Raw genomic sequence first — 15608 nt, forward strand, 5'->3', positions numbered from 1 at the left:
AATACCACCATCAATGTGTTTATGCAGTATTAGCGTCTTCATGTAGCACTGAAGATTATTATACAAATTGTGTATTCTTGTATTGAGGTGTTGTTCCTCCACTTTGCTGCTTTTATATATGTTTTGTATAAAGTGTTTTTGAAGTGATTCCGACCGAATGAAGCTGCTGAGTAACAAATAGCTGGTCTGCTATGGCCACACTATGTCTGACCCCGAATGTGTGTAAAGGCGGGGTAGCTTGTAGGACTTTGTGTTCATTTTCCTCCCCCCCTCTACTCACAAGTCCCCCGGTAACAAAAAAAGAGGACTTCTGGTTCAAGTGTAGATTATACACGGGATCTTCCTCATTACAGTGATACCCAAAAGAACAAGAGTGCAGTATTCCTGGAAAATAGAAGCCGGCACCCTTATGCTGATAATCAAGAAGGAAAAGGGCAAGAGACTCACAGGGATAGTCTCCATAAATATCAAGCCTACTTTCAAAGTAAAGAATACATCAAACATAAATTTCCTCGTCCCAGTGGTGATGAGAGTCCTGAACATCAAGAGTGCCTCAGGAGTGAACTCCCTTGTCAAGATAGGAACTCCAACTTGCACAAAAGAGATAAAAAAGACCAAGAGTTATTCAGGAGTGAGCTCGCCTGTAGTCAAAATACAAGTATCCCTGAGAGGGTATCAACAGTAAGAAGAAGAATTGAGAAAAGATTAACCATGTTGTTACTTAATCCTTGAGAGGAAGTAAAAGGACTTTTAAAAACCTGTTCTAGAGAATGTCAAGGATCAGTCTTGAAAACTACCTAAGGTAGACCAGGAGAAGGTAGCCATACTCCTGATCTTAGTGCTTTTGATAAAACAGACCCTTTTTCAAGAGACTGCTACTGAATCATTACATTAAATTTTTCATTTCTTATGCGCGCTATTGACCCTAGGGCATAAAGGCGCAGACAACGAAAAGACGTACAACACAAATGAGGACAGGCTTAGAGGTGAGGATCAAAGCATCCTCAGTAAATTATTCCTCTATTCCCTGTAGTATGATGCAGTCTATTGGAGAAATCCGTGAGTACAGTAGATCAAACGAATAAGAAAGTCTACAGTTCCTTTTGAAAGATGCAAGGGAATAGTGACTCTTCAAGCTGATAGGAAGATTATTCCACATCGCGGGGGCCTTCACCATAAATGCTCCCTTTTCCGTCTTCATTGTTTTGCATCTTGGCTGTATGATTTGATTAGTGAGGTCGGATCTCAAAGATCTTACATTACTCTTTGAAATTATGTGCTGTTGTAAGTATTCCGGCATTACTTGTAGCCGGCATTTGAAAACTATAACCAGTACTCTAAAATTAATCCTGGCTTCAATAGGTAGCCAGTGTAATGAGCGTCTGGCCACAGTTACATGGCTATGCCTTGGGAGTCTGAGAACAACTCTGACCGCCCAATTCTGTGCTACCTGCAATCTTTGCAGCTCTCTTTTGTTGATGCCCAGCAGGAGGCTACAACAATAGTCCAATTTAGCACCTATAATTGCCCTGGCTATGGTCTCAGCGCTTTCCTGCGAGATCATTGGCCTCAAATGAGCCAAGAGTCTGATATAATAGACTACCCCTGCCACCACTGATGAGACATGAGCTTTCATGCTTAAAGTCGAGTCGAGAGTTACTCCTAAAATTTTTGTTTTTGATAAGGGAATAATGATGTCCTCCCCCAATTTAAAGGAGCTATATTCTTGACTCAATTTGCTAATCGCCTTAGAGCTGCCGACTATTAGCAGCTCAGTCTTACTGCGATTAAGAGCTAGAAAGTTATCCAACACCCATTTTTCAATGAGGGCAAAAACTCTATTCACCTCCGCCTCATCCTTTTTGTGATGTCCTGATAACTTGATAACACATTGAGTGTCGTCTGCATAATTAGAGAACACGACCCCCTCCTCCTGTAGCATAAAGAAGAATGGGGTCATGAACAGGTTATACAGACATGGGGACAAACTTGCCCCTTGTGGGACCCCATAAAGAACAGAAAGTGGACTAGCTTCAGCGGAGGCCGAGCAAACTCTACTTGTTCTATTCTCCAGGAAAGAGGCGATCCACCGGGCTGCTGAGTCTGAGAGGTTAGCCACCACTTGTAGTCTTGGAATTAAGATCGAATGCTCGACCAAATCAAAGGCCGCTGATTGATCTAGAGAGATTATCAGGGAGAGGCCACTTCTATCCATTTCCCCCATTAATTTAGATTTCAGTTCTAATAACGAGGTTTCCGTCCCATATTTCTTCCTGAATCCTGACTGATTTGGATGGAGGATGTAATAAAGGTCTAGGTGCTCTGCAAGTTGACTGTAGGCCACTCTATCCAAAATCTTAAGTAAGAAGGGTGTGTTGGAAATGGGTCGGAAATTTAGCGGATTATCCATTGACAGTCCCGTTTTTTTAGAATGGGGGTAACCATGGTTGCTTTTAATTCATTTGGTACACTACTTGCTTTAAGAGAGGCATTTAGAAAAAATCAGACAAGATTGGATGGTTTAACCAGGGGAAGGGAGCCATTCACCTGGTGCTGTTGTTTAGAAGAACCTGGAACATTGAGTGGTTTAGTTCTTAGTGGCAGGGATAGAGTAGATGGCTTGGACAGAGGATGGTACCTTTTTTATTTTGCCGGAAATTCTGACGAGCACCAAGTATTTTCTGTTGAGTCAGGGACAACCCCTCCAGAAATAAAGACAGGTTTACTATCTTCGAAATATTAATACAATTCTATAGCCAAAATGAGAACACCTTGTCAGCCTCCTTACTCCATCCAGCCACACCACGGACAGGAACAATGTACTACTGTGAAGGTATCATGAAGCAAGACACAGACAACAGACTTATATCTATTAACTTAAATGTCAGCATGGTAGAAGGCCTAACTTGCCCTATACTAAGGTGGAATTTGTCTGCCTGAACAGAACTAAGGACAGTCTGAGTCAAAGAGTTCAACTTAAAAGTCTGTCTGTGCCCAAAACCTATTCTTGCCCTTAGAACGAAAGCTAAACAGTGTGTAGGGATGTCAATAATCAAAGAAATTATGATCAACACAAAGGTCTGAGCTTCTTTTAGCTCCTGGCTTATCTTCAGCTTCTCTTCCCCAAGTTCAAGAAAGTTCCACAAAAAAGTCTTTAAGATTTGACTTTGTTAAAGTTCAAACAGTTCCACAAACTCCTTAGGGTTCGCTTCCCCAAGTTCAACAAAAGGGGTCAAGTTCAACAAAAGGGGTCTTGAGGCCCTGTGCTCAAGATGGTAGTTATAGTTCTTCAAGTTGCAGGGTTCCCTTGGCAAGACTTCAACGTAGCATCCAATGGATGATTCACTCTTGTTAAAGTTCAAATTAACTCCGGATCAACCTGACCCTCCTTCTGGTTTGTGTCACCAGCTTACTTGCAGTGCTCCTTCTTATTAGACTTTGCAGTGTCTTTATCTTCCACAATGTAGGGGTCACTGGTCTATGCACAGTTATCAGACCACACGGTCCACACATCTACAGTCATGCAACCAGGGCCGCTTGGCTCTCCAACCCACACAGGTTTCTCAGCACTTGCCCCTGTGTGTAAAGTTACGCTCCCTTAGGTACTCCTTGTTGGCCTTTTGGCTCTGCCACACACCTTTTCCCAGTCTTTGGCCTTGCTGCACTGCATTGAAAGTTCACTTGGTGATGATTCCTGTTCCTTCCCAACTTCGGTAGCACTCTTTCACACTTATTTCTTCCCCCATAGGTGGCTTTCATATGGGTATTTTCCTTTTAGCTTTTATTGAATCTTGGTTTTGCTTAGAAAGTTCATTAATATTCAATATGAGTGTAACTATTGTATTTTTAGTCAATTCAGTATTAAACCTGCTTGATTTATCCCTGTTGTAAGCTTTCATTCAGTTCAGTGTTCAATATTCGTGGAATAACGTTGTTTAGAAACATGATATATAGTTTTAATGTTGGTTTTTACTTCCATTCAATTCGATTTTCAAAATGTGCAGTTTAGCACTATTGGAAAACTTCCATTCAGTTTGGTATGTAATATGTATCTTGTTTCACTTTGGAGCCTTCATATGGAGCTTTATTCGTTGTACGCAGCCCGCCCTGAGCACCCCTGTTTCCGAGTGTCTTTTCCCCACCACTCACCGGTCTCTGGCATCTTCCTCCTGCAGCTCTTGATGCTGCTTTCAATTCCCCAGGCCGGCGCCCCGAACTTGAGGCGTGCCGCGCGCATGGCACTTTCACTTCTGCAGGTGCTGGCAACATGGTTGCCTCTGGATGGACACAGACAGCATCCTCTCTATCTCTTTTATTTGCTAGCAGCTCCCAACTGCTCTGACTCCGCCACATAGCCTCCCACACCTCGGGAATATCTGCTGGCATCCTGGTCACACTTCAGGTCTCACCACGGCTGCCTCCACACGGAAAGGGTCCCCTGTTCTCTGCTCCATAGGCCTCCCTGCTGCTCCCCTTCTTTCTTCACTAGCCTCCTTTTACACACCTGCAACCCCTTGACAGGCTGCAGATGTGGATGTCTAATTAGACTTGCTGCCCCTGATTAAGAGGCATCTTCCTCGTCTCAGTACTTAAGTGTTAAAATGAGGGTGTAGTGTTCATCACTATTAGTCTCGTCTTCCTCGTCTCATTACTTTCAACTGTTAAATGTGGGAAAATGAGGGGAGAGGTCTTGCAATACCCCATAATGATTGGGGAAGGTTTAGGTCGGTCATAATTAGGGAAAGGGGAATACCATGTCTGGCCTAAGGGTACCCCACTCCCAATCTCTAAGGACCCTCCACCGAGTTGATCCTCCCTCACTTCTCCACCCCCAGGGTCGGGATCCAAGAGTGATGGCCTTTCCCTGGCCACCTGAGAGGGCGATCCAGGGGGTCCAGAATTGAGAATACCCCCAGATTTCTCACACTACATAGACTCAGTTTCCATCCTCCGAGTATCATTAAGAATTTCCCAAAAGGGCAATTGCGCTGGATAAAATGCATAGTGAGCAATGATGAACAATGCAAAAGTGTTGACTAGGTTCCTTCCGTGTGGATATAATGAAGTCGATATTGTACCCCTGAAAGAAAAAGTCCTGAACATCCCGAGAGGATCTACACTTAGTCAGAAACCACTGAGAACATGCCCACACTTGAGTTTATTTCCATTTACTACATACAGAGCACCAAGATTAAGAAAATAATCTCCAAACATTGGAATGTTATTATTACAGATACTGGACTTGGAGCACTGTTTACGCACCCACCAGTGTTTAAAATGTACACAATCTCCTGGTACACACCAGGGAGTCTAAGCAACCTAAAAAGAGCAAGTATAGCAAGACAGGCACTTAGCCGTGCTTACACTGGTCAAACTGCATCTATGTTACTAAAAGAAATATCGTGCAACATCCTAACACTCGTGAAAAGATCAGGCTAAGAGATTCTGCCACCTGCGATACTTGCTGTGTTGTCTAGGCAATCAAATGTCCTGGTGGTATTTATTATGTGGGACAGACTAAGGGAGCAACCAAGACTCGCTGGAATGAACATCACTAAAATATAAGGACTGATAACATTAACTTCCCGATGGTCAGACACTTCTTGGAGAATTTTTTTTTTGTAAAACTGCTTTTAGTAACTTGAAGTGATCGTCTGCAATCCTCACGAAAACATCCACTCCAAACTCGACCATAGAGAAGCATTTTGGATTCACCATTTGGATGCATAGGCACCTGATGGCATCAATGAAGAGCATAATCTGGTATGTTTTCTATGACTTTGTCTCTATATACTAGTCCTGGACTTCTATTCAGTCGTATTCATCTTGGTATGGTTCTCTTAGTATTTGCTTGATACTGACCTTCTCCTCTCCATTGGCTTGCTAGTACAACATGCGTCAATCAGGCTGTATTTGTTAGTGACCTGTGTTCCATATCTGTGGGATTAAATATGCCCCCCATTTACTTCCTATTTTTTATTATATTGTTGCACATTAGGAAGCATCTCTTGTAGGGTTGTAACATGTACATTTTGCTTTTGCTTATATTTTTTCTGTTCTCATTTTGCGATGCTTATGTGTTAACTGCTATTTATTTAGATTGCATTGCATTTTGTGATGACTTTATCTATTTGGCATCACCATTAGTATTTCCTTATGCTTACTGTTATTATATTGTGCTGTTTCCTTTCACTCGTACATCCACAATGTATTCATATTTAAATTTCTCGCTTTGCAATTAGTCAGCTTTGTATTGTTTACTTTTTTCTGCATTATATTTGTAGTCTGGTTGTCTTTTCACCCGTTCCCCTTTGTTGCTTCGCTCGCTCTCTCTCATGTAAGAGGTCTCCACTCTCATCTTGCCTTTGGGTTTTACCAGACACCCCTGATTATTTCTGTCCCACGCATGGTTATTCCCTTTCATTGTATGCCTCTTGTACATCTTCTTATACCAAGCACACACTTCCAGAACCTTGGCACTTGTCCACACATTACACCAGAAACATACTTGCATATCTCCATTTAGTACCCCTGTACTCCTGTATGTATCACATAACTGCTGGAGACGGTTGTTTCTTGGTGGCATAAAAGGCTGCAAGTTACTATAACAAATCACATCACTCATCTACTTCAAACACAACATGATTGTAATCACAGTAAAAAACACTCTTTGGGGAATTGTTTTCCTGGTGTGGCGACCAGCCGACTGACTCATCTCTTTCTTGCTTCCCCCCACGTCTCCAACCAACTCCATTTTAGGCCAAAGCTCCTACCACCTCTCTTGTCCATGACCGACCTTCCTCTGCAGGTGGTCTTGGGCTGAAGGAGTGTGTTTTCTGCTGGGGGAAGCTGAGCCCTCTCACATACATCAACTGCCCTCGTCGCTAGGCCTGGGAGGAGCGAAAACACTTCCTGATTGTCCATGCTCATTTGTAGTCCTTACAGTGTCATTGGTTGCTTACACACCACCACAGCACTGATGGGTCTAAAGCCATCTGTGGCTCCCCACAAGCTCTATACTCAAAGCTCCAGTAGTTTTGTGAATATGTTCCAGAAGAAAAGATCCATGCCAGCTTTTGATAGGTACTCCCCTTCCCTCTCGTAGTATTCGGGTGACTTCAGATTGATCAGGCCATGCCTGATATGGGTGAACCCCCTAAAAAACCTGATCATTGATCCATTCAACTTTCTCCTAGACTTCTCTACTGCCGATTGAGAATCTGCTCCCCTCCATGTTTGTCTTGGGATGATCTCTGACCACATGATCTCTGAGTCTTCCAAACGTGCCCACAATTCTTGCAGGGTGCCCAACAGCTGTCGCATCAGCACTCCTCTGCCCATACTTGTGAGATTGTTTCCCCCTAGGTGTATCAGGAAAATGTCAGATTTGCAGTATCTTGCCAGTTGCCTTTGTGCCTGCTTTTCCAACTGACCCCATCTCATCCCTGGAACTCCATGCCACTCGATCTTGAAAAGTCTTGCTGTCATCAGCTCCCTTTCCGGTGCCCATCTTGCTTTAGCCCTCGTCAGACACGAGTGACCAGCTACCCATACTGTCTTTCTTCTCCTCCTACCTGCTGTTCAGTGGGGAGAGATGGGGAATGGGGTATGGATTATTGTTATATTTTTTCTGGCCTTATGTACTTTTTAAAACAGTTTGACCTCCCTCCCACTATCCTTTTTATAGCTTCTGGTGTCATGCCACCCCTTCCACCTCTTCTGACACTGTGACATCTTCTAACCTTAGAAAACCCCTCCCCCCACCTTCTTCGTTGTCAGAGACCAGCTCACTGATCATGGAGGCCCCGAAGAAGGCCAGGGAAAAGGCAGCCCTGAACATGGCAGCCTCAAACGTGTCTCTGTATGTTCCCACAATCCCTCTGATTATATTCTGAAGTTTCAATATGTCTATAGGGCGCCTAGGGTCTTCCCTCCTATCGGTTTGTTTGGCCCAGCCTTTCATCACCATTCTGACATAATGCTCCTTGGTTGGGTCCTCCATCCCCCCTTATTTGTGATAGTGAGCTATTGCTTCCAGATTGGTCTTTTGGCATTGTCAAGCCCACCCAATGAAGGTGCGCACCAGAGCCCCTCCTTGGCGCACTCTAAGAAACCCTTCCTTGAACTTAACGCATTTCTCCCAACACAATTTATATCTCCTTTCTGTGGTAGGTGCAAGGGCAGTGCTGATGAGTGCGCTTAGATTTTCCCAATGATCTCCCACCAATGGCGCTTGAAAGGGGTCATCTTCTCGCTAGAGTCTGTTTTTTCCCCCGAAATCTCCCAAACTGTAAAAGAGAGAGAGCGTCAGCTGCTATATTTCTCACCCCTGGTTTGTGTCTTGCCCTTACTTTTGTGTCTCCCCTGAGCAGGCTTGCTGACAATTCCTTGAGGAGTCGTAGTATTATCCTATTGCTTGATGTTCCCGGATGTATTATCTGCACTACTGCTAAATTATCCGACCACAGAATCACCCTTTTGTTCGCCAAATAGGTGGCTTTTCACTCTAATAGGTGAAAAGCCACTATGATGGGAAACAGCTCTTGGAGTGTGATATCTTGCATCACGCCATCCTCATGCCATTGAGGAGGCCATGCTTGTCCCCACCACTCAATCGCAAGTATAGCTACAAACCCGTGACAACCTGATTTGTCAGTGTAGAGTCTTATACTGTTGCTGCTCGCCCATTGCTCCCTCCATAGCAGTACCCCTTTAAACCTGTCCAGGAAAGTGATCCACATCTTCAGGTCCTCTTTTACATCAGAGCCCAGGCAAACTTGTTGGGAAGCATGTTGAAGGCCCACCGTTTTAAGTAAAATACTTCTTGCGAATACCCAACCCGTTGGTATGACTCTGCCTACAAGTTAAATTTCTCTACTAATGACTGCAGCTCTATCAGTGTTGCTTTACCCCTGCCCAACCATCCTTAAATAGTTTATTTTAGGTCATCCACCTTGTCCTTTGATAGACAAGTCTTACCCTCTTCTGATTCAATCTCTATCCCTAGGAATGTTAATTTTGAGAGAGGGCCAACTGTCTTCTGATATGATAGGATATGGAATTTATAATGCGCCTATACACGAGTGTTTCAAGGTGCAACGAGGCAAGGGAGGGGGAACAGAGGGAAGACAGAGACAGCGCATTTACTAGGCCAGGTGACATTGAGATTGCACAGGTGCAGGGAAGGGTGGGAGTGTGAGAGGAAGCGGGAGAGTGCAGTGGAGTACATGGGAGCAACAGTATAAATAAAAACCAATAAATAAAAAAGTGTGGTGAGCTTGTGGCAAGTGCAAGGGTAAGTGCAGACATCAAGTGTCAGGTGCTGGTAGGGGACTGTAGGCATACAGAAACAGGCCCAGAGTGCAAGGGTTGCCAGGGGAGCAGTGCAGGTATGCAACTGGAGGGGAGGGGACCTCGGCCCGAGATCAGAGGGTAGCCAGGAGTTCAGCAGGGGAGAGGAAGAGAGAAAACAGAAGCAAAGAGGAAGGTCTTGAGGTGCTTCCGGAACCAGAGAGGGCTCTCCTCAAGTTTCAGAGAGGCAGGGATGCTGTTCTAGAGGGAGGCCCCAGCCGAAGAAAGAGATCTACCACCAACTCGCTTCTTGGAGAAGCGACTGACCCTGAGGGAGGGAGTTGGAGGCGGATGAGCGCAGAGCTCGAGAAGGAAGATACTTGCGAAGAGAGAGTTGAAGGTATTGAGGCCCCAGGCAGCTTTGTGGACAATGAAGAGGGTTTTGAACTTAATCCTTGCAGCCACTTGGAGCCAGTGCAGAGATTTCAGTCCTGAGGGATACAATCCCTGGGCTTGAGGCCAAGGACAAATCTTGCAGTCCTGTTTTGGATGAGTTTCAGAGGGCAGAGAGTAGAGGCAGGCAATTTTAGAAAGAGGCTGTTGCAGTAGTCCATCCTAGAGAGAACCAGAGCTCTGGAGACAGTGAGCAGAAGGAGCGGAAAGGAATAATACCTCTGAGGAGGTGCCTCTGGTACTGTGACTTCTTAGAGACGTTAGAGATTTGAGGAGATGACCTCAAGGTTTTTAGCCTCACAGGTGGGAGCAGGAAGAGGGCCAAGAGAGGCCGGCCAGAGAGTGACAGGAAAGGAGGGAGCAGGTGTGCCGATGAGGAGAATGTCAGTCTTACTGGCATTAAGGCAGAGATCATTGGCGGCACACCACTCCTGGATAGCAGACAGACAGTCAGAAATGAGAGAAGGAGAAGAGGTGGCAGAAGGGAGCCTGAAAATGAGCTGAGTGCCAACCGCATAGCACTGAACGTTACAGCAGAGAGCGGCAATGTGGTGGGCAAGAAATCCCAGGTATTGTTTGAACAGCCAGAGAGAGAGGTCAGACCCCTTGAGAACAGCACAGGTAGATATAGAAATAGAGGAGAGGAAGGACCCAAGTTGGACCTGGGAGGGTTGGTTGGAGAGGAAAGAGGTCAGCCAAGCCAGGGCCTGATCACTGATACCTAGGTCATCACGGAGACTGTTGAGCAGGATGGCATGGTTGACTGTATCAAAAGCGGAAGAGAGATCAAGTAAGATGAGGATACAGGGGGTATTGGAATCGAGGTTGGAGAGCAGGCCTTCGTGGATGTTCAGGAGAGCAGTTTCTATGCTTCTGGTAGCTCTGAAGCCAGAATGATGGTCACGGAGACAACCAACATATTCAGTATGAAGATTAAGCTGGGAGATGGCCAGCCTTTCCAGGTGTTTGCCCCGGAAAGGAGTGATGGATTTCGGGCGATAGTTAGCCGGGCAGGAGGGGTCAGCTGAGGGTTTCTTAAGAAGAGGGTGCACAAGGGAATGCTTCAAGGGGGGGAGGGAAGACTCCAGTGGCGAAGGAGTGGTTGCAGTAGTCAGCCGGAGCAGGAGACAGGGTGCCAATGTGGTCCTTGATGGTTTTGGAGGAACAGGGGAGAACCTGTTTTGATGAGACTTTCATAGATCAGACTTGTCTAGAAACCTTGTCTGGGGAGAAAGGGGGACAGACAGAGAAGGAGGAGGAGAGGTGGCCAAAGAGGGGCCATAGGAATAGAGGGGAGTAGAGGGAGTAGAGGGAGTGGAAGAGAGAGAGGACAGGATGTCCTGAGTTTTAGAGATGAAATGGGAAGCCAGGGCCATGCAAAGGGCCTGGGAGGGGACAGGAGAGGTAGAGACCGCTGCAGGATTGTCCAACTCATTGCAGATTTCAAAGAATTTCGCCAAGTTGTTCAATTTTTCAAAGTATGCACAAGAAATTGAGCATCCCATGGGCAGACATTTATCATGGTAGTACTTTCCCTCAAATTTGAAACGCAACAAGTTGTAGCTTTCTTTGTTAATTGACAAAATCCTGAACGCAACTCTATGTCAGCTTTCCCCAGCAGTGCCCCTTTGCCGGTGGCCCTCACTAGTTCCACTGCGTCATCGAAGGACGCCTAGGTCACTCTCCAAATGTATACCGTAATTCTATTGTTTATCGACTCCCACTCCGGGAAGGATAAGTGATGGATCAGGCAAAATTGTCCCCTCTCCTTTTTTGGAAACAGCCCCAAAGGGGAAAACTTGAAATTTTCTGAAGGAGGTGCGAGAAATGGGCCTGCTTCCCTCCCCAAACTCAGTTATTTGGCAATTCTATATCAGTTCACCACTTCTGGCAGTTTCAATATGGACTTCAGGTTCTCAGCCTCCCTATTGCCCATTGCCCCAGTGTAGGGAATATCAAATCCTCCCAAAAATCATTCGCAAATTGCTTTTGTGTCAGCAGTGTTGTGGTAACAATTTAATAGTGGTATATTCCAGCCGACCTTATTGGGGAGGGCAGTAAGCTGCTGAGGAGAGAAGAAAACAGATTAATTTTGGCTTTGATGTCTCCTTTTGCTTTGCGGTTGAGTTTGTTTTCCCAACATCACATGACCCTGTGCTGTGCCCTCCTGCACACTTGGTGCATGCATGCTTAAATCTACATGATTTACCAAAGGGACAGAAACCCTCCTCAAACTTCCAGCATGTGGCCAGCTCTCCATGCTGATAGCTGGACCTGTTGGTCCAGGAATAGCACTCATGAAAGGACTCCCTCCTTTTAACCCCATAAGACCACTTTTCCTTTTTTTAATAAGGATTATCCCCCTGAGCCCTGCTCCCCACTTCCTTGGCAACCACCATCTTTTCAATACAATCTGTGACATCCACCTCGTCCCATGCAATAGCTGGCCAAATCTGAATCTTCAACCTGAAACCCCTGTCATACCTCAACCAGGTATCTCCCCCATATGTTAAAAAAGCGTTGTGGATGTACTGTTCATATGCCCATAATACACCTGTGTCAGCTGGGTATTTCTCCAACATGATGGATGCAAGCATCCTAATACCAGCCAAACAATTATTAATTGACTCCACCTTTTTAACACTGTCTGTTTCTTTTTTCTCCTTCTCCTTTTCTGATATGTGGTGCATGTTGAGGCCTGTCTGTTCTAGTTCTAGAAGTGTAAAGATGTCAATAAATTCCTTCTGCCATACCCTTTCTTTAATGTAGGTAGGTATGTGCCATACCAATGGGTTACCTTTGGCCCGCACTGCTCGTACTGTTACCCAAACTATCCCCTAACCACTGACAGTTGCCTGGCAATGTAAGTGCTTGTTGTAGATGGGAAACGCCCCCCCCCGTACTAGCTATCTCCCCCATTGATCAATACATTTTATGTGTTAAATTGAGGATTTCCCTCTTTTTCCCCAAGTAAACTTACTATAAAAACTCCATGCTACTGCAAACAGACCATATGCATATCTACCACGACAAACACACAAGCCATCTATAACACACACCCACACTGACACCAAACAGAAGAACTCTATGCCTGTTCCAATAACTTACACAATCTCAACACGGCCAATGCATCTTTATACCATGGGCACCCAAGGTCTACTGTACAGAATCAAGAGCCTGCAAGCCCACCAACCAGTACCACCCAGAAGCAAACATTGACCACCCAGACTTTGAGATATTCATCTTTGTACATAAGATATGTTTAAAGGCACTCTGTTACTCTAGTTGAAGGTCCTACGAAATAGCTCTCTTCACAGGTCCATTCAAATGTTTTACGAGCCTCGAATTCCCGTTCATGATACAATGTTGGTAGTATACTGATTGCCTGCAGCATTTTTAAACATGAATGATATAATTTTAGCAATCCAGTGTCTACTGCCAGAGTTTTCACTCATGAGTGTTACAAAGTTTCAACTTTACTGAAGACAAGCATTCCTTTCAGATATACCAGCATTAGTTTCAAATGCTATTAAATCATGGAGCTTTGTTCTTCCCAGACAGCACTCTGCAGTAACAGGAAAAGGGAAGTGTATTGCAAGATGGAGGACAGGGCCCGTCCAGACTTGGCCTTGCCTCTGAAACACAAGTAAGCTCAGGTGAGCCTAGAATATGCAGCCAAGCGCAGCCCCCCACTAATTCACCACATAAGAGCAGACCATCACAAAGAGCCAATCCAAATGGAAGAGAGAAGAATACTTTAAAGCCCCACAAGCTTAGTACAGCAGGGTGGGTGTTTGAAAAGAGAAGGTAGGAGTTTGGTGATGGGGCTGGAGTTGTCAGCAGGGTTTTTGCAGACAGTGACAAATGTGGCGAGTATACAGAGGGAGACCCAGGAGGCTGGATGAGGCAGGTAAGAGAGGACTGGGGGTTGATAAAGGCCTATTGGGCAGGAGTCTAGAAAGCTGGGTGAGGTAAGACAAGATGGGACCAAGGGTGTATAAACACCAACCGGGATGGGAGGCCAGATCATGAAGAACCAGAACTGGATACAGATTCAGGAGTTTGGAAGGGAGACATAGGCAGCTGGGTGAGGCCATTCCAGAAGGTGCATGTTCTTGATAAAATCTTGAAAGGCTGGCGAAACAGATTTTGAGCTGGGTATTAGTGAGGGGAAGGTTGGTGACAGCAAGGAGGAGTTTGATAACAGTAGGGGAAGATTGGTGATCATCAGGAGGAGAAGGATGTGATAGTGAGGAGGAGGTTGAGAATTACCACAAGAAGATTGATGATGGTGTAGGGGATGTTGGTGGAGATCAGGAGATGGATCAGGAGATGGATGGCAACAGTTTTGAGTAGGTTGGTGGAAACAGTGAAAATTGCATGGAGAGTATGAGGAGTTTGGATGAGGAGATCAGAAGAATGGGGTATATGAGGATGGGGTGTGAGAACATCAGGTGATCGAAAAATATCATGCATTAGTACCTGGCACGCGCTGTCCACGGGAAATACTACACGTAAATTGACTCTTTTCCGAGCCATACCACACGGTATTCCCGAGGACGTACGTGTGCCCCTCGTACTCTCTGATTCTCACCGGCATACGCCACCTACGTTTGTTTCCGGCGGGGGGCTGCCTTTGGCCCCGCCGGGGACTCAAGTATGTTTTTTTCCCTCCACCCTCCTCCCCTGCAAATTATCCCCACCCCACCCTCCCAACCCCACTTACCTTCTTTTTTCTTTTTCTCGAGGGCGAAAGCGCTGGGAACACTTCTGTTCCCAGCGCTTCTGCTCCCGATGGCGATGGCCACCATAGAAAGGGAAAATGGACTACGTTTTCCTTTTCCCTACAGCCATTTTATTTAACTTTTTTGTTTCTGTTTCGAAACACAGCAGTGTTTTGAAACAGAAAAAAAATGCCATTAGTACCCCGGTCTAACGGGCTAGGGTCCTAATGGCTATAAGACCCTGGGCGGTGGGCCAATACCGCCCGCGGTAATGCCCCGGGGGCCTCCTTAAGGCCCTCGCTACGCTCAGGCCTGTAACTAGGGGCTCCGGGGGCATTCCCTGCGGCGGTATTGGCCGCCACCTCGTGTCTTATTGCCACAGTATTCAATGAAACTGAACAAACATTGATGAAGAGAGTTTGGAGAGGAAATTGGAGACAAGAGAGGAAGATGGAGGTGCTAGGAGAACATAAGGAGGAGATGGGCAAATACCAAGGAATGGTTAGTGAAAGAGTGAAAGAAAAGATGAGATACGAGATTATACAGAAGGGCTTGGGGAGGGCCAGGAGGACGTACAAAGGCAGCAGGAGGAGGTGGAGGAACCAAAAGATAGTCAGACAAGGAGAGCCCCGAGTGGGACTCATTGGCCCTGGGCATGTGTTAGAGATTGGAAGAGGAACTAGGACACAACAGGGGCTGCACCCCAGGTTCAAAGTGGTAAAGGAGGAGACAGAGACCAAGACCTTGCGAGGATGGGGTATGCAGGTCCGTAAAATGAAGCTCTTAGGGAGACCAAAGGACGCTCCTCCATGGCTCCACTGAATGCCATGGACCAATCTTCCCAGTAAGCCTTGATACCTAAGGAGGAGCTGGTTGCTGTTCTGGAGCAGAATGTCTGGCTCTACCTGTCCCTTCTTTAGGTGGATCACCTAAATCTGCACGCTTGCAAGCTGGAAACAGACCTGCCAGGTGACTTCATGAAGAGTGCAGGAAACTCAAAAACCCAGGTTTAAAACAATGAATCTGAGAACCGTTTGGGCACACCTTGAAGCCCTCAAGGACCGAGTTCATGAACCCCTGGAAACCTCCACCAGACTATGGGGAAACACTGTCCCAATCTTATCAGGAACATTTATTTGA

Source organism: Ambystoma mexicanum, chromosome 6q (genome assembly GCF_040938575.1).
Source record: "Ambystoma mexicanum isolate Mex_15411 chromosome 6q, UKY_AmexF1_1, whole genome shotgun sequence".
Lineage (NCBI taxonomy): Eukaryota > Metazoa > Chordata > Amphibia > Caudata > Ambystomatidae > Ambystoma > Ambystoma mexicanum.